Source organism: Elephantulus edwardii, unplaced genomic scaffold, assembly GCF_000299155.1.
Source record: "Elephantulus edwardii isolate Elephantulus edwardi_28Jun2011 unplaced genomic scaffold, EleEdw1.0 scaffold00116, whole genome shotgun sequence".
In the NCBI taxonomy this organism is placed as follows: Eukaryota; Metazoa; Chordata; class Mammalia; order Macroscelidea; family Macroscelididae; genus Elephantulus; species Elephantulus edwardii.
The window spans coordinates 6794854-6816727 of record NW_006399866.1 but is presented as its reverse complement, the minus strand read 5'-3'; the positions used below and the strand labels follow the sequence as shown (position 1 = coordinate 6816727).

At 44.9% G+C, this 21874-nt stretch overlaps 1 protein-coding gene across 1 annotated transcript in view; it reads left to right on the top strand.

Annotated features, from left to right (window-relative positions):
• Positions 1 to 21874, top strand: part of MVB12B (multivesicular body subunit 12B) — a 245076-nt gene that overhangs the window by 175344 nt on the left and 47858 nt on the right. The gene's annotated exons all lie outside the window — the stretch shown is intronic.

The window sequence follows — 21874 nt, the reverse complement described above, 5'->3', positions numbered from 1 at the left end:
GTTTATGCAGCAGCACCCTGTGTGTTAAGGGTCACACAGGTGCGGGTTGCAGGGGGGTCACACAGTGTCGGGTAGTCCTCGTTCCTCTGGGGTCTCACAGTCTTAGCTCCTCTGGAGCTCCACGGCAGGTGGCTGGCTGTTGTTCTTCCCTGGCCCCTCTCGCGGTGGAACCCTGTCTGGCGGCGGCGTTCTCCCGTCTGGCAGTGGCGTTCTCGGCTGCGTTGCTCTCGCTGGCGCTGCATCGCTTTCGCTCAGTAAATGTTCTATGCACACTTAAAATGGTGCCTTCTTTTAGTAAGCCAGTGTTTGAAATATATACACACATAATGTCATTGTTACGTGCTTTCAAGTCACCCACAACTCATAGTGATCCTATGAACAATAGCTTTGAACCCTGTCCTATCTTGAACCAATCTCAGTCTCTGTCACACTTGCCCCCATATGTACATGACCAAAGAATGATAGCTCTTGGCTTTTATAATTTTGTAAATTTCTTCTTCTCTCATTGTTATTTCTTAGTGTAATTAATAACAATAAAAAATTAAACCCACCACTGTCAAGTTAATTCTAACTCATAGTGGCCCTGTAGGCCTAACACACAGTTTCTAAGACAAGCAAGGGTTTAACCACTGTAACACCAGGATCCATTTTTCTAACATACATATTGTTTCATATGTTTCAATGTGATAGTATTTGGACTGTGGAGCTTTAGGAATATTAAAGGTCCATTGTGCTCACTCCTGCCTCCAGGAAGGTGAGGCTCTTCCTCGGAGAGTTGTCCATGGGCCTTTGTCGTGGTGTTCTTAACCCCAAAGAGCCTTCCTGTTCCCAGTCCACATTCTTACCAGCCTCCAACCTGAACTCTAGCTCTTGCTCATTCAGGAAGCTGTCCCTATGAGCCAGCCCCGCAGGCCCCTCAGGCCCCTTGGCCCTTGGCCATGAGCACACATCTCTTGAGAGCCTGGGCTCAGTTTTGTCTGTTTCTTCTGGGCATGAAGGAGCTTTGTTTCCCTCAGCACAGAACCAAGCACGTGGTACCATGTCCAGCCCTGCTTTGTCCTTCTTAATCAAATAATTGTCTTTCTGTTAACATAGAATGTTGTTGCTACTAGACTATTCAGTTTTTTAATTTCATCAAGAGGTGCCAACTAATTATTTTTTTAAATGTTACTCCATGAATCTTTTCCCAGAGCTTTGATTAGCGAAGTGCTTATTTAAAACCTCCCCCCATTCTCCCTTGATATTCCAGGATCTGCCCAAGAAAATGGAACGGCGTGGTACAGAGGAGAGAGCAGGGATTTGCAGACTGGTCTTCCAGGTTGAGCATGAGCCCAGTCACTTTTTGGTGATTTTTTTTGAAACTCTTTGCCGTCCTGTTCAGAGGTGGGCTCATTGCATCAGCTCACAAGGGAGCTGTGAAAACTACCCAAGGACGTCCATTCTTTCAGCAAGTAGTTACTGAGAAACTCAGCTGTGTCCAGTCAGGTTGATAATGGGCAGGGAGCCTCAGAGATCTGAGGTTTGCCCAAACACAAGCTTGATATAAGCTGCAGGCACCACAAAAATTCAGAAACAATTATGGAAATCACCTGTGCACCTTGGTCTGTGGAGGTGAAACATTGGAAAAGGCTTGGTTGTCGGAGCATAAAATATGATATTGCACAGAGTGATCCTGGCCAATGAGGAAGGGGCAACAGAGACACACAGTTCTTTTAGCCTAAGCTGTCTGTCTGACTGACAGGCCCTGCCTCCCTGATTCTCTGTCATTAACATGGTTTCAGATGAGAGTAAATATGCCCACAGCACCTCTAGCTAAGGCTCATTTCCAGGGGAAGGCAGAGAGTCATTCTTCATGGTTAAAAGTAAGGACAGCCTGTAATTTGGGAAAATTTAGCTACCTCCTACTTTTCCTGCCCAGAGTCCAAGAAGTCTTTCTGAACCTGGACAGAACTGACCTTAGACCAGCAAGTGCTGAGAGCCCTGAGCCAGCTGTGCTCAGCTGAGGACAACTGTGTGTCATTACACTTGATAGCAGGACAGGATTTCACTTCTTTTTTTTTTATTTCACTTCTCTTGACCAGCCTTACCGTGTAGAAGCAAGTGACATGTGTCTGTTCAGTGTCAGGAATGAGTCAGTATTTATGGTGCTAAGTCCCTTTCATGTATGAGCTCAGGGGATCTCACAGCTTCCCTGTAAAGCATGTGGTAGGTACTACTGTGACCCCTCCATACCACGAAGGAAGAATTGGGGTTCAGAAGTCAAGGAGCTTGACCACAGCCCCACAGCTACTAATCCACAGCAGGATTCCCACGATGCCTTCATCACACTCTCCAGAGAATACCAGCTGGTGCTTCATGCTCTTCTGCTCTTAGATTTAAATGCCTGCCTAGTGAGTATGCACTTCATGAAGGGGGCATTTGGCCTTGTTAACCTTGCACCCCCAGCATCAGAGTTGACGATGAAGATGCTGAAGCCATGGTCACAATGCTCTCTGGTCAACAGTGGGACCTGGGCTCACCATGGTGCTGCTGCCGCTGCAGAACAGCCCAGGCAGGAGGCCTCAGGGGTGATGAGTGCGGCTGGTTGCCCTCCTTGTATAGAGCAGAGACCCCAGCCTCCCAGCGAAGGTAGGGCCAGCTCCCTGGGCAGCAGTGGACAAATTCCATTTTCTCTCATTAGGTGCCTAACTGATGGCCAGCTGAGCTTGCAGATCTGTCAGGGGACTAGTGGACCTTCCTGCCTGCTCCCAGAGCAGTCTGGGAAGCCGGCACTGTCGGGGTGGCACAGATGGCAAGCCCAAACGAAAAAGTAAACTCCAATATGTCTCAGAAACATTGTCAGTCTGCAGCTTATTTGTCATGTCACAGCAACCTCGTGGATCAGAGAGCCGTCCCTCTCCCAGGGTGAGGATTATTCACAGAAAAGTGCTTTCTAAAGGGCAAAGAGGGCATAAGGGTGGGGCAGAGCAGACACTGGTCATTCTCTGCTGTTTAGAACAGGAATAATAACAATAACAAACTCTTCCTAACATTTACAGAGTGCCAACTCCTGTGCTGCCTACCTTCCACACATGGTCCCTTTCACCCTGGTAACAACCCTAATAGACATAGGTGTTACCATTCATCTCAACAGGTGCAAAAAGTAGGGCACAGAGAAGTTAGGTAATTTCCCCACAGCCACACAGCTGATAAAGAGCAAGCTGAGATTCCAGCTCAGACAGGCTCCTGGCATCCAGCTCATAGTCTCCACTCTCTGCCACCCAGTCTAGTGGAACTTCTTGCTCAGATCTGTGTGTCCAGCAGGCCGACCAAGCAGGAGAAATGGAAGCTGTAATCAAGCCCACTGCAGCATCTACAGGAGCCCAAGGGTGCCTTGTAGACCCTAAAGGAGCAGACTGACTGTGCTGTTCAGACCGAAAGAGCCATTAAGGCAGGGGGATCTGGACTGCTTGTCCTTTCTCCCCTGGTGACAGGGCCCCTGTGTCAGAGGCTGTGACAGTGGCGGATAGGAACGCCTGTAAGGCCCTTTATTAGGGAGGGCCCCATGCCAGGAAGGGTAGCGGGGGGCTGGAAGAGCCAGGTTCCTCCAGCTGGACCTTTCATGCCAAAAGCTCTGAAACAAGACATTTCACATTTGAGCTTCCGTTCCCCCTAAGGTCAGGAGAAATGGGGGCAAGAAAAGCCAAATCTTAAGACTGTGGTGAAATGAATTAATGGGAGGCATGAGAATGGACCTGAGGGATACAGGGATAAGGAGGCTTCTTTGAAGCAGCCCTGTTCCATCAGGATATAGATGAGCACTCAGTAGGTGGTGAGTGATCCTGAAAAGTGTGCCCGGTGCATCCTCTGGTGCTCTGAGAAGTCATGGAGACACCATAGGAAGACCCAGGAAAGCAGCTGAAGCCATAGCCTGGTCTGGCAAGTCATTGGAGCTCAAGTGCACAGCAGGAAGGTGGGTAGATGCTAGAACAGGAGAGAGGCTGGCGGGAGCTCTGACAGGCCTGCTCTTGTCCCTTGACTGCCTGCAACAGGTGGGAAGAAAGGCGGCTTACAGGCCCTGGGCTGGCTTCCCAGGGCACATATCATTTGGAAAGGATTTATTTATCTTTGTGATCTAGCATTAAAAGTGCCATGGAACTCACAGCCTCTGGTCACAGGTAAGCAATAAAAAGCCAGATGGGTATGCTCCAAGCAGATTAGATTAGCCGTAGGACTGATCCTGAGCTGTTTGCAGAGTGGCTGTGTAAATGCCATGTAGCTTGGTTGATTGGGGGCACCAGGAATGCCAAGGGCTTGGCTCTTCTGAAAGTCACAGTTTCATTCTTCAGTCCCTCTTACTGGTTTGGAGCAAATTGTACAATAAAACCTCGTTCCTAGTGCCCCTGTCAAAGCAGTGGCCTTGTTCAGACATTTGAAGTGTCAGCGATAAGCTGAGGCATTGCCACCTTTTTCTCGGATGGATGAAAAAAGGAAAGGTATCACCTACAGAGTGCCCAGAACCATCTTCATTTTGTGTTACACACGCATACAACCAGGGCCCCTCAGAAGAAGAAACGGGTCTAGACATCCCCGAGAGAATTTACATTTTTAAAAATAGGCACAGTGTAGTTCCTGGCATTCGGACGTGGGCCTTACAGCCAGTAATTTATTAAACAGTGAGGCCCTGCATCATGCGAAGCACCCTGCTTAATGCTGAGGGCGCAGAGGGAAAGAAGACATGCTGTGATCTTGGCCCTGGAGGCATGTTCCCTCTGGAGTCAACTTGGACTGGCACTGCCAGCTGAACGGGCCCCACGGCTTGGCCCAGGAGCTGGGGAAGTGGAGCCTCTGCTAAAGCCAGTCCATTTGGTGACTTGGAGGTAGCCGGCCTAATGCCTAACACATTCCATGGGGCCTCCAAGTTGTTTGGCTGTACTAGAAATTGATTCTCTTCTGAGGATTGTTGGAAATAACAAGGCAACTACTCTGTGTGTCTCTGCGCTCCATTAATAAATGAGAAGTATTTCAGCTCAGCAGAGGAAATGCCAGTGCCCATGCCTCCCATTCCTTCAATCTCTTGCCCAGGTGTGGGTGTTTGAGGGGTACTGATGGGGGGGGAATTTGGGAGAGTTTTTTGGCTGAAATAATTGAGATTTATTAGAGGGGAAGGGAGAAAAGAGAATTTCAAAGGTAATTGCTGCCTGCTGCAGAAATAAGACAACTGAGATATGCTTAGCAACTTTTTGGATCTCCTTTATCCAAGCCATTCCTGCCACTCAGTTCTTTCTGTGGGATAAGCCGTTTGCAGATATGGGTTTAGGGAGTGGTGGACAATGGTTTAATTTTAAAAGCCGTCCACTTAGGGAGCTCTGGTGGCCTAATGGCAAGAAGCTGTGCTGCAGTCCTAAAAGCGTGCTGTTTGAATCTACCGGGTGCTCTGCTGGAGAAGAAGGGGAAATCTCCATCTGTGCCAGTCGGATCTGATTCGACAGTACACAGCAATAAAAGAAGAAAAAGAGAAGGAGGGAAAAGCCATACACTTGAATCTCAGTTCTTCATCTAAGCTACTGATGTTTTTAAACAGTAGGTCAGTCTTGTGTCAAATGGGATAAATGCTGGCCTCCAGGAATATGGTGAGGATTAATTCATAGAAAACTCAAATTCATTGTTTTTTAGTCAGCACTGACTAGTAGCTCACCCTTTTAGAGGGTTTACAGAGGCTGTAAGTTACAACGGGAGATTGCCTGTTTTTCTCCTGCAGAGCAGCTAGTGGATTCAAACCTCCTGGCTTTGGGTTGGCAGCACAAATCCCTACTGATAAGACCATCTGCTGTGTTCTCAAGTTTAGAGTTTCATGTTCACCCCTGAGGTTGGAAATTCTAGTGACTCGTTTGCCCATGAAAACTGAGAAGACACTCCAGTCACATCCCTGCCAGCCCTCCTCATTGCCTGGTACTTGGAGAAAGAGCTGTTACTCACATAGGTTTCATTGGCCTCTGCTCTGCAGTGAGGCTCATGCAGTTTCTTGCTTCTTATCTTGCTCCCCTCCCTGCACACATGCATGCACACACAGACAAATGGGGTCTCTTTTACGTGTGACATACACACCCCTGGCTGCTTACCTCGGGACCAGCCATATAAACACACAATTTATCTTTCAGTCACTGTTCACCACCTCCTGACAGGCTACCAAAAGACAGTGAGAGAGAGAGCAGGAAGGTCTGATGTCCCATCAGGGTGAAAACCCCAGCAAACAGATGCAGGAAAACATCAAGAATCAGGCATGCAAGATACAGACCTCAAAGTCAATGTAATTTCCCACCCCTTAGCACCTTCCTATGGTCCCTTCAGCAGTTAAAAACCATCCTTCTGTGCTGGAAAATAGCCTTCCTGCTTTTATTTTCAAGCTTCAAAGATTACATTTGAAAAAAAGTTTTTCAGATGAAATTCCAAAGGTTTTACACATGTGTGAAAGGAGGAGTTTGACTTTTAAAACGTGTTTGCTCTGCCCCCTTGGTCCTGTTAACTACAAAAGTTTCACAACTGCCTTGACTTTGTTCTTTCAAATATTACATCAGCCCGCTTACCACCATATTTTGAGTTGTTCCAGCCTTTCTCCTTCATCCCCCAGTCTAATTTTTGTTCATCTGGAGACAGGTCAGGTAAAATTTATTTTTTCACTATAGGCATTACTTAAAGAAATCATTTCTGTTAGGCTCTGTTTCTCAGTCTTTCAGCTGCTTCCTCAATATGTGTGACAGCTACCAGCGGGTCTCAGGCTACAGGAGAGAGAGGCTGTCCCCTAGTCACAGGCCAAGGATCTTACTATTTAAGAGTGAAGATAGTTTGCAAGTGACGGGGAACATGGGCATTGTTGTTAGTCCCTGTAAGTTTTCAGGCCCACAGAGACCCAGCTGTGTAACTTGGGGTGTGAATTGTTGAGCCTCTAACTCTCCATGTTATATATTTGCTCTAGAAGATTGTAGGAATAAAGTTCTGATAGCTAAACCATCTTGAACATCTTTTCCCAATAAAATAATTAGACTCTTAAGTGTTTTTGCAGGATACTTCTCTTAAGATTTCAAATCCCCAAATTTAAAAACACCTCTTTAGCACGTAATTTCTCCTACCAAAAAAAAAAAAGTAAACTGAAAGTGAAACGCTTTGGTTAAGTGTTAGAATTAATGATTCTGATTAAAAAAAAAAAATCCTGAAGTTAGTTATATAAATTTGACCATAAAATAAATTCCTCTATATATTACATCATTGCTAATAATATTTTTAACTGTAAATTTTCTTTATGCAAAAAGAATTGTGCCAAGACTGAAGGTTTTTGGGGGAGGGATTTTTTAAATTGAGTTGTCAGTATACTCAGCCAGGGTTCCCGTCCTGCTCCAGCCTCAGGATGTTAAATTAAAAATGTTGACTAAGCCTGGAGGAATCGTGCAGGGGTAGGGAAGCAAAGGCCAGTGTGTCATTTTGGCCACCATAAATTCAGAAGCTCCCTTCTCCCACTAGAATGTTAGATTTGAGGAGGTCATTTCTTCTGTCAGAGGCACTTTCCTGTACATTGAACACTTGTTCTGTCCAATAACTGTCTTCATCTAGGAGTACCTGAAGCCAGGGTAATAATTGCTTTACCAGTTGCAGTCAGCTAATGGACCACTTCTTATAACCTTAGTTTATACAAAGGTGGGGGGTGGGGAGGAGCAAAGATAAAGACTTAAATTCTTACTCCACTTTCATTCTGGAAGTATTTATGTGGGCTCCTGGCATTCTCCTGAGTTGTGATTCCCTAAGAATCTTGCATTTTCTGGGCGTACCCTCATACCACAAGTTAACCAGCTCCTCAACTTTCACTCAAGTTTTATCCCTTCCTAGATGAACAGTTTCCAAATTCCCAGAAGCCTTTGCTGCAAGAGGCTCACAAATCTCCTTATTTCCATGTCTCGTGTGTGGTAGGCTTATTTCCTCTTCAGTCCAAGCTGAGCCGTGGCCTTGTGCAGCATTCTACTCTTTAATTGCAGCCAGACTTCTTTCCTCACCTTCCACCCACGCAGATTCCCTTTATTTTCTTAGACCTTTTTTACTCCATCGTCACTCCCATCACTGCCTCTAGTTGGCTTGCTGATGAGAGCCACTTCTGAAAACAAACAAGCTGTCATTCATGAACATTACTGCTTTTGCAGGAGGAAAGAGAGGTGTATCCTTGGCTGAAGTTCAGTGCTAAGGGCTTGATTGAGCTTACTCACTGACCAAGCACCTCACTCAGGTATACGTACCTCATGGTGCAGTTCTGTGCTATAGAGTCAGAACCAACTCACAGCTGACCGTCCAGGGGGTTTGTAGAGACAGTTGATCACATAGGAGGAGATTCCTCTTCTTTATCCTGAAAAAGCAGCTGGTGGGTCTGATCCACATGCCTTTGGGTTAGCAGCACAGCTCCTTACTTCTAGGCCACCAGAGCTCCCTTTTGCCAAGAGTAGGAACCATGAATGTATATTTTCAAATACTAAAGAAAAGCCATGTTGCAAGTGTAAGGGCACACACAGCTCCCTTGACTTCTTCTTTTTCTGAATTTTATCATATCTTGTGACAGTCTTCAGATTGAAAGTTAATGGGAATAGGGAATATGTCGCATCTCATTCTAAAGCAGAGAAAAAGGGCCATGTGCATGGACTAGCACCCCTCTCTACTGGCCATTTGGGATTTTACAACAAGAATATTTACAGCCACAGTGTGTTTTCACAGCCTGAGACATAAATGAAATCATGGTTTGGTGCTTGTCCAGCAGCTAAAAACTTGTGCTTTGAAAGTTATGTCTCAAAAGATGGTTTGGGAACTCTTTGACGAACAAGCCCGGAACAGAAAGTTAATGGCCAAATTCCCAGTGTCCTGAGTGCCTGGAGCTCACTGCCTTGCACATTCTTCAGCTAAGTAGGGTCCCTTCCAGGCCTTTGATCAGATTGGTTTTCCGCTTACCCCAGTGAAGGATTATGTAGTGATCAGGAGACCCATATTCAACACCCTGTTCTGTTACTGCTCCACTGAGTGGCATTAAGCGGGCAGTAAACCTCTCTGTGCTTAGGTGTCGTCATGGCAAAACTGGAACAGGATCAACCTTGTGAAGCTCAGGGAGAAGTAAGATGATGGGCGTGCCACCCCCAAACTAAGTTCCAAGGCCCTGCAGGTGTTCACTACCTGGTTCTCATTACTGTGCCTGCCTCTGAGTCAGCTCCAGGGGCCTCTGGGCTGATACCCCAGGGGGATTCTCTGACCTCTACCTCAGTTTGGCCACCCTCATTCCACATTCACTTTTAGCTTTGCTCGTATAGAGTGTTTCTTTTTCCTCTTTTTCCCCGGGCAAGGAGTGGTCTTTTCGATTAATGTGCATATTTCCCCCTTTCCCTTACATTTTACTTGGATCCATAATCATCAATAACCCTTAGGACTAGCAGTAAGGAGATCAGGAGATGTATTGCTTTGGGCAAGTCTGCTGTGAGGGACCTCTCCAAAATACTGAAGAGTCCTGATGTGTCTTTGAAGACTAAGATGTGCCTGATTCAGACCGTGGTCTTTTCAATCACTTGCTGTGCATCTGAGAGTTGGCCAATGACTAAAGCTTACAGAAGATTTGATGCCTTTTAGTTGTGGTGTTGGGGAAGAGTACTGAATATCCCAAGGACTGCCAAAATAACAGGATAGGACAGGGTTCTAATCAGTTGTTCAAAGGGTCACTATGAGTTGTACTCATCTCAAAGGCACCTAATAACAACAACAACCAAAAAAATGAACAAGTATGTCTTGGAAAAGGTGCAGTCAGAATGTCGCTTAGAGGAAAAAATGGCGAAGCTTTATCTCTCATAATTTGGATGTGTGGCTCAGAGACGCTATTCCTTGGGAAGGGATATCATGCTTGGAAAGGTGGAGGGTCAGCGAAAGAGAGGAAGACCCCCTATGGGATGGATTGATGTGATGTCTGCGGCAGTGTGCACCAGAGATGGTGAGAAGAGGACAGGGTTCAGATGTGTTGTTCATAGGGTCACTATTAACTGGACTTGGCTCGATGGCACCTAACAACAACAACAACATCTTTCCCTGGGTCTTTCAAGAAAATCTAAGAACAAGTGCTAGTGTCAACCTTCCATGGTGATTTCCCTGTCCCTGTCTTCAAGCCTATCCTACCCATGGCCACAGTGGTCCTGGAAACCTTGTGATGGAGAAACCACTTAGGTGTGTTTGCTAAGCTGTTTGGTTCCATTGAACTGCATCCTTTAACACTTGGTTCTGACCAAATGATTCCATCAAGGTTTCAGGGCAGGTCTTCAGTTGGCTGAAAATAACTACTTAAGGAAGCTCAGTAAAGACTGTGCAGGAAGCTTAAGAATCCAGTACAAGCTCTAAATATTTTGTGTGAGAATGATGAGCTCAGTTGGAAAGTTAGGGAAAATGGGGTTGAGAGGAGCCTTCTGTCTGGATTTCAGAAAAGACTATCTCAAGCCATCTGAATTTATTCTTCCACACCCCACACCCACCATCTGTGTAACGTGGCTATGCCATTATTCTTAGCAGTTTAATAGATATTTTGTGATCATTCTCCATTTTGGTGTCTGCTGTGACAGTCAGTTGAAAGGGGTTTCCTTGAGGGTTGTGACTCATTTCTGTCACCAACAAAACTTATGCTCGCTTCATCTTGCATCTAATTCGTCATCTTCTGACCTCCAGTTCTTGGGATGTGACCCAGCAGCTGTGTGCCAGCTTAGCTGCCAGTTCTGGGTGTGTCAACCTCTGCAGCCAAGTGAGTCAGGAGAAACCTTCATTCATTCTGACGCCTGACTCCTGTACCTGTGACTTGCCAACCTCCACTATTGTCTGAGCGATTTTCTTAAACTTAATCTTGCTTTCTGGTAGTATAGTGTGTTATGTGTTGCTCTACAAACCAAAAAGTCAGTAGTTCAAATACTTCACCTGCTCCTTGGGAGAAAGATGGGCAGTCTCCTCCCCAAAAGATTTAGAATCTTAGAAAACCAACACAAATCACTATGAATTGAAATTGACTCACTGGCAGTTGGGGCTGTATAAACTGATACACAGCCCAATTTAAGGTCAAAGAAATATAAAAGCTAAGAACTCAGAAAACTTAACATGAAAGTAAGAACAAGATAAGCTGAAGACCTTTCTGGATTTCTTTCTTCCTATAAGTTTTAGACGCTCAGTCCATGAAAAACTTAAAGCTAAGAAAGAAAAAGCCAAAGTTAGGCTATGTAACCAGCTGCCACAAAGTAAATGTATACACATGGTGACTTTCCATTAAATTTCCACGTCTATAAATCTTTTAACAGGAGGGCACTGCCAGTCTTTCTTCCATGGAACAAATGGTGGATTTGAACTGCCAGTCTTTTGATTAGCAGCCAGGCACATAATGCACTCTGCCACCAGGGCTCTTTAGGTTATGTTGTTGTTATGTACTGTCAAGTCCAAACCAACCCATAGCTGACCCTCCAGCAGGGTTTCAGAGGCTGTAAATCGCACAGGTGGCAAGTGCCCATCTTCTTCCTATGGAACATCTGGTAGATTTGAATCATATACCTTTGGGTTGGCAGTGCAGTCCCTTACCACTAAGCCACCAGAACTCCCAGGCTGTGCAGTAAGTGATAAATAATCCATTACCAAGTAGTGAACCCATGTGTACTTCAGCAACAGTATTTCTTGAACTTTTAAATGATGTAGGCATGTAAAGCTCCTGGCTTTCTGAGCTTGTCAGAAACAGGTACAAGTGTTAGCCTCTGCTTTCACTCACAGCATGGCTCCCGCACCCGTTGGCCACAGAATGGGCAGTCCTATGAGCTTTGCAGGGTGAAACCCATGGAAAGTGTGTAGCACAATGCTTGGCACAAAATGGAAGGCTTCTGTGGAACAACAGCTGTGACTGGTGCTATCGTCCTGATGCCTCTTACTTCCGTGGTTGGCCCTTCTGGGTAACAGAGAGCCTCCTGCTTGAGTAGAAAGCAGACCCATTTTTGCTCTGCTGGATGGTACTTGTGAGACCTCCTGCAGCTGTTGGGACCATGAGAGCTTTGCTCAAGCACCATGCCCACATCGAGCCCAGAGCAGTGTGAAGATTGAGGCCAGGGCTTTGCATTTTTAACAAGCATCCCACCTTCTTCTAGCTGTTTGTCCTCAGAATTTTAACATCCTTATTTCATCTTGTATCCAGTTGTGCCTACATGAGCCCCAAACTCTCTGCTATAGCTGTTCTTTCCAACTATGATGGCAGCTTTTGCTTAGACCCAGTTTTTACACATCTCCTGCTTTGGTGATGTGGAGCCAGGAGTATCTGAGCTGGAAGGGTTGTGAGGTGGTGACTTTAGACCAGAGCACAATTGGAAGATGGATGCTGAGGGCCTCGGTGTAGGGAGGAGGGCTGCGACCCTGAGGAATCGCCAGGTGGAATTGAGGTGCACCCTGGGGGAGTGTGGTGGGGAAGAGCTGGGGCTGGAGTCAGCTCCGTGAGTTAACCTTGCTCTGCCTCCTACCAGCCTTTTGCACTTGCATACGTTACTTAACTGGTTTTGTCTGAGTGCCTTCCTCAAAAAAATGAAAACTATAGTAGTCATCCTAATCATAAGCCTGTGAGGGAGCTCTGGTGTCCCAGTGGTAAGGAGCTGTGATTTTATCCGAAAGGCACACAGTTCAAATTCACCAGCTGCTCCACAGGAGAGAAATGGGCATTCTCTTCTGGTTCAATTTCTAGTCTCAGAAAACCTGCTGGAGAGTCAGCTATGGATGAGAGCCAGTGCCAACTTGACTGCACATAACAACGACAATATGCTTCCATTCTATCTGCCTGTGTACACACCTCATAGAGCTACTATTAATGATTAAATTAGTGCAGTGAGCTCCTTGACTGGAGCTTGTCAGAGAATGAGGATGTGATAACTCGAGGCTGGCACCACTGTGATCATCGTTGGGAGTTCAAAGAAGGGCTTTGATCTAAATTCCAAAATCAATCTCCATAATAGTCTATGTGTTTCCTACTGCCAAAGGGGCCCTTTAGAGTAGTGAGAGAAGATCTTCACCCTGAAACCCACAGTGTCCCTTTTCAGCAGGAAGTAGCTAAGAGAATACGCCGTCCCCTTTTCCTTATGACTCAGGGTGAAGTCTCTCTCAGGGAGGAGTGATAGGGAATGGCAAAGGACACACTGACAAAGAAGATTAATCAGAACTGGCTTTGACAAGCACTGTGGCATTTGGACAAGAACAAACTGGGAGGAGGGTAGAGAGAATAGTGCAACAATGAATGAATGGAAACCCAAAATCTCTGTAAATGTTTATGAAAATTAATAAAATATAGAAAAAAAAACAAAGAAGGGCTTTGTGGCTGGTGTGATGTGGTGACTAGATCTAGTCCCAGGAGCCTGGACTGGACAGCTAAGTGGGCTCAAGATCTATTCTCTTGGTTTAGGGAAACAGAAACAACACATTCTCTGTCAGGAAATGTAAGCCCCCCTGGGGTCTGTATCCTGGGAGGAAGAACCAGGAGAACAGTGCTTGCTGCCCATCCCATTGTTTTATGCCATGGGCCTGCTGGCGAAGAGGGGTCCTGAGTGCACCCCCACTCACTCAGCTGTCTGCCTTCCTGCAGGCTGGACGCACTTCAGGGATTGCTGTCTATTGTCTTTGAATCACACTGCTTGTGAGGAGTTTGCATAGATTCCCAAGTTTGTAATTAAAACCATTGAGAAACAATTTTCACTGTGGGGGGTAAAAAAAAGAATAGCTGAACAGGAAGTCTCTTTTAAGCAGATGTTGTGCTGTGAGCCATGTAGAAATATTATTTTATCATCAACCCAGCCCGGTTATCTCAAGGCTTGAAAGAAGCAAAGGGAGCATCTTTTCTCCTAACCCAGCGTTTTTTAGCTCCTAATATCATTTCACATTTAAAGGTGACAGCAATATCTTTAACGTTTCTCTATTGGATTAATAACGTTTAATGTTCAAAGCAATAAAGTGAAATGTTTTCGTGAGGGTGCTTTATATCACTTGTGGAAAATTCAAGTAAGGAGAGACCACACACACAAAGTAATAGAAGTCGGGCACTATAAACTCAAAACAGGAACCTGGGTGTGGAGGTGGTCTCTGGAGCCAGGGGCTATGCAGGACCCGCATCCAGCTGGGCCCCTCACCCCAGGAGAGGGATTAGTGCTCATGGCAGGGAGTGCAGGAGCCCTCGCCCACTCTGCCAGCCATTCATCTCCACCCAGCAGCGGAATATGACAATGTTAGCATTTTTCATTTCCCTGACGTTACCATTAATAAAGCAATGATCCAAAAGGGGCTTTGCTGAGTCTGTTCTTTATGCTCCCATCACTCACGACTAGATAATTTCACACAGGATCGTTTTAAAATTAAATGACGATAAAAACGCTCTGCTGTTCTGTGTTCACCAGTTCATAGAAGTCTATCAAGTCATTAATGTGTCATGACAAACTGCTCGATGGATACAAGAGTAATTAATTATTTGAATAAATAACAAGTTGAACTTGGGGCTTTGAACCACAATGACATATGCATCCCATTAAGAGTGTCTTGGAACCTTTTCAGGGCACTGGTATGAAGAGTTAAAATGCAGGCCAGAGGATTGGAGATGATGAAACACAATTTAGTAAACACAGGGTAAATATTTTACAGTCAGAAAGCCGAAGTGTCACATTTCTGTGCCCACATGGAGTTGGTGTTAAAAGTTCCCTGGCAGTGGCCATTTCAAGACACTATTTGATCAGTGATGATTTCAGAGAACAATTATACAGATTTTCATAATCACCATTAATCTCTGCATATTTTTCAAGATAATTACAGCAATTATTATTTAGATTTCTCTTTTATATGCCCATTGTAGAAAGGAACAAGTGCTTATTATATTGGATAGTTCAAAGAACCTTGGATTAAAATTCTTTGTCATCTCTGCACTCATTATTTCAACTCATGTTGCTTCTGAAAGTTCATCAGCTCTAGAAATTAGAGTAATGCTAGCAGGCTCTGTTATTAAATCGTAAGGGTGCGCTTAGAGCGCCGTTAGAGTGGATGGCTGAATTGTTCGTTCGTCGGACTGCTGGGTTCAGTTGGAATTACTGTCAGGTGGCAGGAGATGTACATGACAGGTCCAGTCAGAGATGGGTGGCAGCCTTATACCTATTTTCCCTGATAGACGTACAAAGTGAGCTAACAACCAATATTTAGAGAATACATTTTTGTGACATGCCCTTTAAAGGTTAACATTAAATCTGAAATCTGGGTAATTTATGGCCTCGTGCTTCATAGACACCGCAACGAGATAAAGGAAGCACTCTCCCTGGTAGTTCCAAATCAGAGAGGATGCCAGGTCACCCCTCAGCTCTGTCCCCACTGACTGCTTATCCTTCACATCACCTCTCCAGTGGGGAGCTAGTACATTGGCGGGGAGTTTAGGAGGGTGACTAGAGTTGGTAGTGTTTTCAAAAGAAGCCATTTCCCAGGAGACAATTTCTTGAGCATTCTGCTGAGTGAGAACACAACTCTTCTTTCTGTATCTGGTGCAGACTTTTCTGTTGTTGTTTGCCACTGAATCTATTTTGACTCATGGAGATACCATGTGACACAACAGAACTGGCCCAGGCCATCTTCTAAGCTAGAATATTTGCAGGAGCAGACAGCCAAGTCTTCACTCTGTGGAGCCAGCTTCTGGGTAGATTCCAACTGCCAACCTCTCAGTTAGCAGCCATGTGCTTAACTGCTATCCCGCCAGTGCTCCTTGCAGACTCTTCTTTCCATGCCAAGTGCAGGCTTAATTCTGTATTCTCCTGCCATTTCAACTCCATACTGTGGGGACCTTCAAAGTTTCTCTACTTAAGCTGGATGCTGTGAGCCTAGCGACACAAGAGCTCTCAGGGCCCAGTATTTGGTCTTGAACTGAGATACCAGTATAAGAACTTTATAAAGGTGGAGAATAAAATCAAAAGTAGAACTTTTTTTGTTGTATACCACTGAGTCAGAACCAACTCTCATAGCTGACCCTCCAGCAGGTTTTCAGAGGCAGTAAATCACATGGGAGGAGATTGCACAGAGCAGGTGGTGGATTCTAACTGCGTGCCTTTGACTTTGTGATGCGACTCCTTGCCACGGAACCACCAGAGCTTGCAAGCTGTGTCATTAAGTTATGATCTTGTTTGTACACAAGCAGCACAAGCTCATGTCTACCGTAAGGTGTGATTTAGTTGGCTTTCAGACTCCTGTAGCAGTTGTCTATTTGGCTCATACCTGTCTCATTGTGCCTGGCCTTTTGAAGCCACCTGGCAGCTTGAGATAGAGAGCACAGCTGCCACACTGCCAGGAGCTTCGCTGAGGGAGGCAGGCTTCAGGACAGCTCACCCCTCACCCCCAGGCGCAGAGCTTAACTCTGAGGCCTCCATCCTGATTCTCTCCATTCACTCAGGACAGCCCAGGTCCTAGGGGAAGCTCAGCTCACTAGTCAAGATCCAGTGGTCTCTGTGCTTTGTGGCACCAAAGTTACATTTGTATCTTTTTTAAAAATCTGTAGGCAGACCCAAATTGACTTTCAAATCATAAATAAAGTTTATGCTGGGGTTATACCTTTCTATAATGAGCAAATATGTCAGTTTCAAGATTCAGGTGCATATGAATGACTCAAGTCATGGTATTTTCCATTGTTTAGTGTACATGTGAAAGTTGGGTGATAAAGAAGAATGAAGAATTGATGCTTTTCAGTGTGGTGTAGACTAAGGGTATTGAATATCCCACGCACTCCCAAAAGAACAAATAAATCTGCCTTGGAAGGATGTGTAACCTGAATGCTCCTTAGAGGAAAGGATGATGAGATTTTACCTCGTACACTTTTGAACATGTTGTTGGGCATCACTGGTCTTGGGAAATCATGCTTAGAAAAGGTAGGGGTTAGTGAAAGAGAGGAAGACCCTTAGTGATGTGGGTTAACACAGTGACTACAGTGGTGTACGTGAGCACAACAGGTTATGAGGCTCCGGCAGGATGAGGCAAGGTACCTTTCTAGTTTGTGTAAAATTCAAGCTTACTATCCTAATGCTAAACTGCTTAGGCAATTAACTCACTGATCGTGGGATCTGAGTAATGGAAGTCAGGATTTGTTTCACAATCCTTCATACAATCCTAGAGAATCACATTCTTAAATACAGCTTTATTCTGGACCCTGGGCTTCTTTCATTCATCTCTCCATCACCTCATCTGTGCATTGACTATGGCCCCTCAGCAAGCAGACACTGGATTAGGCATAGAGCCAGCTCTCTGTGGAGCTTTTAATCAGGAGAAAGTTTGAGGGCATATCAGCAGAGTACATATCATTGACTCCAGTGAGGAGTCAGTGATTTCAGCCAGTTCCAGAGGTTCACAAAGCAGGTAAGTAGGAATCTTGTCTCTAGGCTAATCCCACAGCACAGAGAAGGACACAACACACAGAGAATGAATGACTCATTCGAGAAATGGCTAGTTGTCCAGGGTAGCGGTCGGTTCAGGTGAAGTGCAGCGTAGAGAGGATGGAGAGGAAAGAACAACTGGATTAGAAGGCCAGCTTAGGGGCACCTGATGAAGGCCTGGACAGTGATGTTTGGATGTCACCCTGTAGGCATAAGAAACAGTTGACATTTTTAAGTAAATTATTAAAATGATGAGACCTGCATTTGAAAGGAAACTCCCCAGAATGGCTCAGAGGTTGTCTGAGATGGGAGCCTTTGTCTTGGCTCTCACTGGTATTTCTTCTCCAGGAGAGGCCAGGAAGACACGGTATGTGGTGTCTCTTAAAATCTTTTAATTCCCTTTACCTTACATTTGCCTCCTCACTCTTCTTAATTGTATTTCTTTGTTCCTGTCTTTAAATGGAAAAATCTTTCCATTGCATCCCTAGTATGGTGGAAAGGCTTTGTGCCAGCTTTGCCATTAGTGACCGTTATCAAGTCACATCCCTCTTGAGTGTCAGTCGCTTCTCAGTAAAGCAGGGATGACTTTGGTTACAAGGTTTAAGTGAGATCTTGTAGGTGTCCCTGGCATCTCCTCTCCACTGGCCAGGCACCCCCTGATGCAGTGACCAAGTAGATGAGTTTATATGGTTTCCAGGCTCCCTAAGGATCTGAGATGCTGTTTCTTCTTGTCCTTTGGTTCCAAGGGAGGGGTTGAGAGACATATGACCTACTGTCCCCTTTGTGGCTGTTACTTTTGAGAAAATTATGAATAGGGTCCAGGTGAGAATTAAAGAAACCAGCAGTTATCTCCAGTTGACTAACTTTTGTAAACTTCTGAACCTCCTGGGTTTTAAACCCAGATTCTCAAGCCATTGTCAGGTATTTAACACTTACAATACTCTAATCATTTGTGAGCTGAAGAACAGCAGAGCTGGGAGGGATTTTGGACATCATCTAACACACAGTTTTACATTAAAATTACCATTTGGGTAGCTCTCATAATGCTAATTCCCCATTCCTGCACCTGAGATTAAATAAATCAGAGTCTTTGGGCAGGGGGTGAGGGCCACATCAGGCATTAGGAATTGTTTTTAACTCATCAGATGATTTGCCAGGATGAGAGTCCATAATCTAGCTCAACTCTTCGGCTTACAGATGGCACACTGAGAATTGACTGACCTGTAGATAGTCTTCTGACCCGGAAGCTAGTTCTTTTCTTACTGCTCTTTATTCAAAATCTTTTTAAAATGCTTACTAAATGCTTAAGAAGCCTTGTCGCATAATGGTTAAATGCTTGCCTGCTAACTGAAAGATCAGCAATTCAAACCCACTAGTGGTTCCATGGGGGAAAAGAAAGAACTGTCTACTTTCATAAAGATTTAAAACCTTAGAAATGCAGTGGGGCAGTTCTCCACAGACTTGTGAGGTCACTATGAGTCCCTGTCGACTCAGTGACACACAACAACTATATGCTGAATATTGTTCCAGAAGCCAGGACACAGGCATTGTTATGAGAGGCATCACATTGGCTCTGACTCATAATGACCCAACATAAAACAGAACGAAGCCCTGCCTGATCATGGACCATCTGCACAGTCTCCACTCTGCCTTCGCTCGTTGCTGCAGTCGCTGTGCCAGTGAATCTCTCAGAGGGTCTTCCTGTCTGTCATTGACTCTCTTCTTTTCCCAGCATGATGTCCTGCTCCAGAAACTAACTACTCCTGACAACATGCCCAAAATATTTCAGAGTCTCACCATCCTTGCTTCTAAGGAACATTCTGGTTTCATTTCTTCCAAAATGTCTTTGTTCCAAAACATGGCCATCAAATCAGAACTATGTCATAGCCAACCCTGCAGCAGGTTTTCAGAGGCTGGTCTGTGGTATCTGACATTTATTCTCTTTGGATCTTACTCTGTCAATTCAAGGATGGCCTGCAGGCTGGAGGAGCTATGGATGGTAGACATTGAAGATAGTTCCTTTTAGCAGCTAGTCAAGAAAAATCTTCTCTCAGCCTTTACACATCATTGTGGTAATAACACATGTAAACATTCAACTAGATGTATTATCTTTCTAAATCTCACACCTCTCCTAGAATAATCAGTCCCGTTTACAAAAGTTTAAAAAATGTCCCCAGACCATGCTACCCACACAAGCGTCCATACAGCATTGTTCTGGTTCCTGTCGTAACTTAAAAGGGAAACTTCCACAATGTCCAGAGCCCTTGATGTCCTGCAGATGAAGGAGGAGGATGTCCTCAAATTCCTTGCAGCAGGAACACATTTGGGCGGCACCAACCTTGATTTCCAAATGGAACAATATATCTACAAAAGGAAAAGTGATGGCATCTACATCATAAACCTGAAGAGGACCTGGGAGAAGCTGCTCTTGGCTGCTCATGCCATTGTTGCCATTGAAAATCCAGCTGATGTCAGTGTCATTTCCTCTAGGAATACAGGCCAGAGAGCTGTTCTGAAGTTTGCTGCTGCTGCTGGGGCCACTCCTATTGCCGGGCGCTTCACTCCTGGAACCTTCACTAAGCAGATCCAGGCAGCCTTCAGGGAGCCTCGTCTTTTGGTGGTTACTGATCCCAGGGCTGACCACCAGCCTCTGACAGAAGCATCTTACGTTAACTTGCCCACCCTTGCCCTGTGTAACACAGATTCTCCTCTGCACTATGAGACATCGCTCTCCTGTACAACAAGGGAGCTCACTCCATGGGTCTGATGTGGATGCTGGCCCGGGAAGTCCTGCAAATGCGTGGTACAATCTCCCAGGAGCACCATGGGAGGTCATGTCTGATCTGTATTTCTACAGAGATCCAGAATAGATTGAAAAGGAAGAGCAGGCTGCTGCTGAAAAAGCTGTGACCAAGGAGGAGTTTCAGGGAGAATGGACCGCCCCTGCTCCTGAATTCACTGCTACTCAGCCTGAAGTTATAGACTGGTCGTAAGGCGTCTAGGTCCCTCTGTGCCGATTCAGCAGTTGCATACTGAAGACTAGAGTGCTCAGCCCGCAACTGAAGATTGGTCTGCAGCCCCCACCACTCAGGCCACTGAGTGGGTGGACACCACCACGGAGTGGTCTTAAACTGTCTTTTAAAAAGTGGAAATAAGGTTGACGGAAAACAAACAATGCATTTCATTTTTAAAAAAATGTCCCCAGAGTCACAGAGGTAGGTGTGTAACATGCCTGAGACTTGAACCAAGACTGTGTGATGCCAAAGCCCATTCTGTTATTTCATTTGTTTTGCTGATGTGGCCACTCATAGAAGAGGAAAAATTGTGTTGTTTTGGGTTTTTTTGCTTTTTGGGTTTGGTGGTGGTTTTTTAAACTTTGTTTTAAAGACAGTTGCCATGATGGCAAAAAGAAGAAAGCAATTCTGGAAAAACCATCTAAATCTAAAAGATAATGAAAAGTTTTCAAAGATATGATGAGTCTTTTCATCAATTAGTTTTGATACATACAAATCCACCCTACAACTTATGGCTTAAAACAACCAAACTTGATAATGTCTCTTAGTTCTGTGGGTCTGGCAGGCAGTTATTTTGTTCAGTCTTCCTCTTGGTAAAAGTTGGTCTCATTGACTGGGACCTGATTGAACTGACTGATTGGTTCAGGGCAGTCTTAGCTGAGATTTCGCATCTCTACCTAATCTCTTACTTTCCAGAAGGCCAGCAGAAGCATCCTTACATGTCCATCCCAGGCTTCCAAAGCAAGGAGAAGGTATGTCCTGTTTCTGGTGTCTCTTTAGTCAAAGAAGTCACATACAAAATCCCAGACTTAAGAAATGAAGAAATTATTCCTTTTTCTAATGTAAGGAGCATCATAGTCACCTTTGAGAGGGATAGGTGGTCATCTTTAGAATCTTCCATGAATGTTCTCCCAAAATAAAGCCCATGGATCTTATTGACACAGACTTCTCTGACTCCTGCCTGGAGTTTTTTCAGGAACAAGAGAGTGTCATAGTATTTATTTATGTACATTTTTACAAAAGTGTCTATGGTAGTCTAGAGAAATATACTTTATAACTAAGTAAAAGTGATTTTTTAAGATTTTTTAAAAAAATTTTTTATAATGATTTATTTACAGAGTTTGAATACCTTATTTTTCACAAAAGATTCTTCCCATTTTCTTCACGCCTCCGTCAAATTGCACAACCGTATGACTAACACCGCCCCCTCATCCTCACCCCTCTGCTTCCACCCTCCCACCTCCCTTGGATCCTCATACTCATTCTACAATAATGGTTTTATGCTGTATTTGTCCTTATGGGACTGTGTTAGTTCATTTGGCATAATGCTTTCCAATCCCTCCCAAGTTAGGTAGTGATTTACAAAATCACTGTTCCTACACACTGCGTAGTATTCCATTATATGAATGTACCACAACTTCTCAATCCATTTGTTTG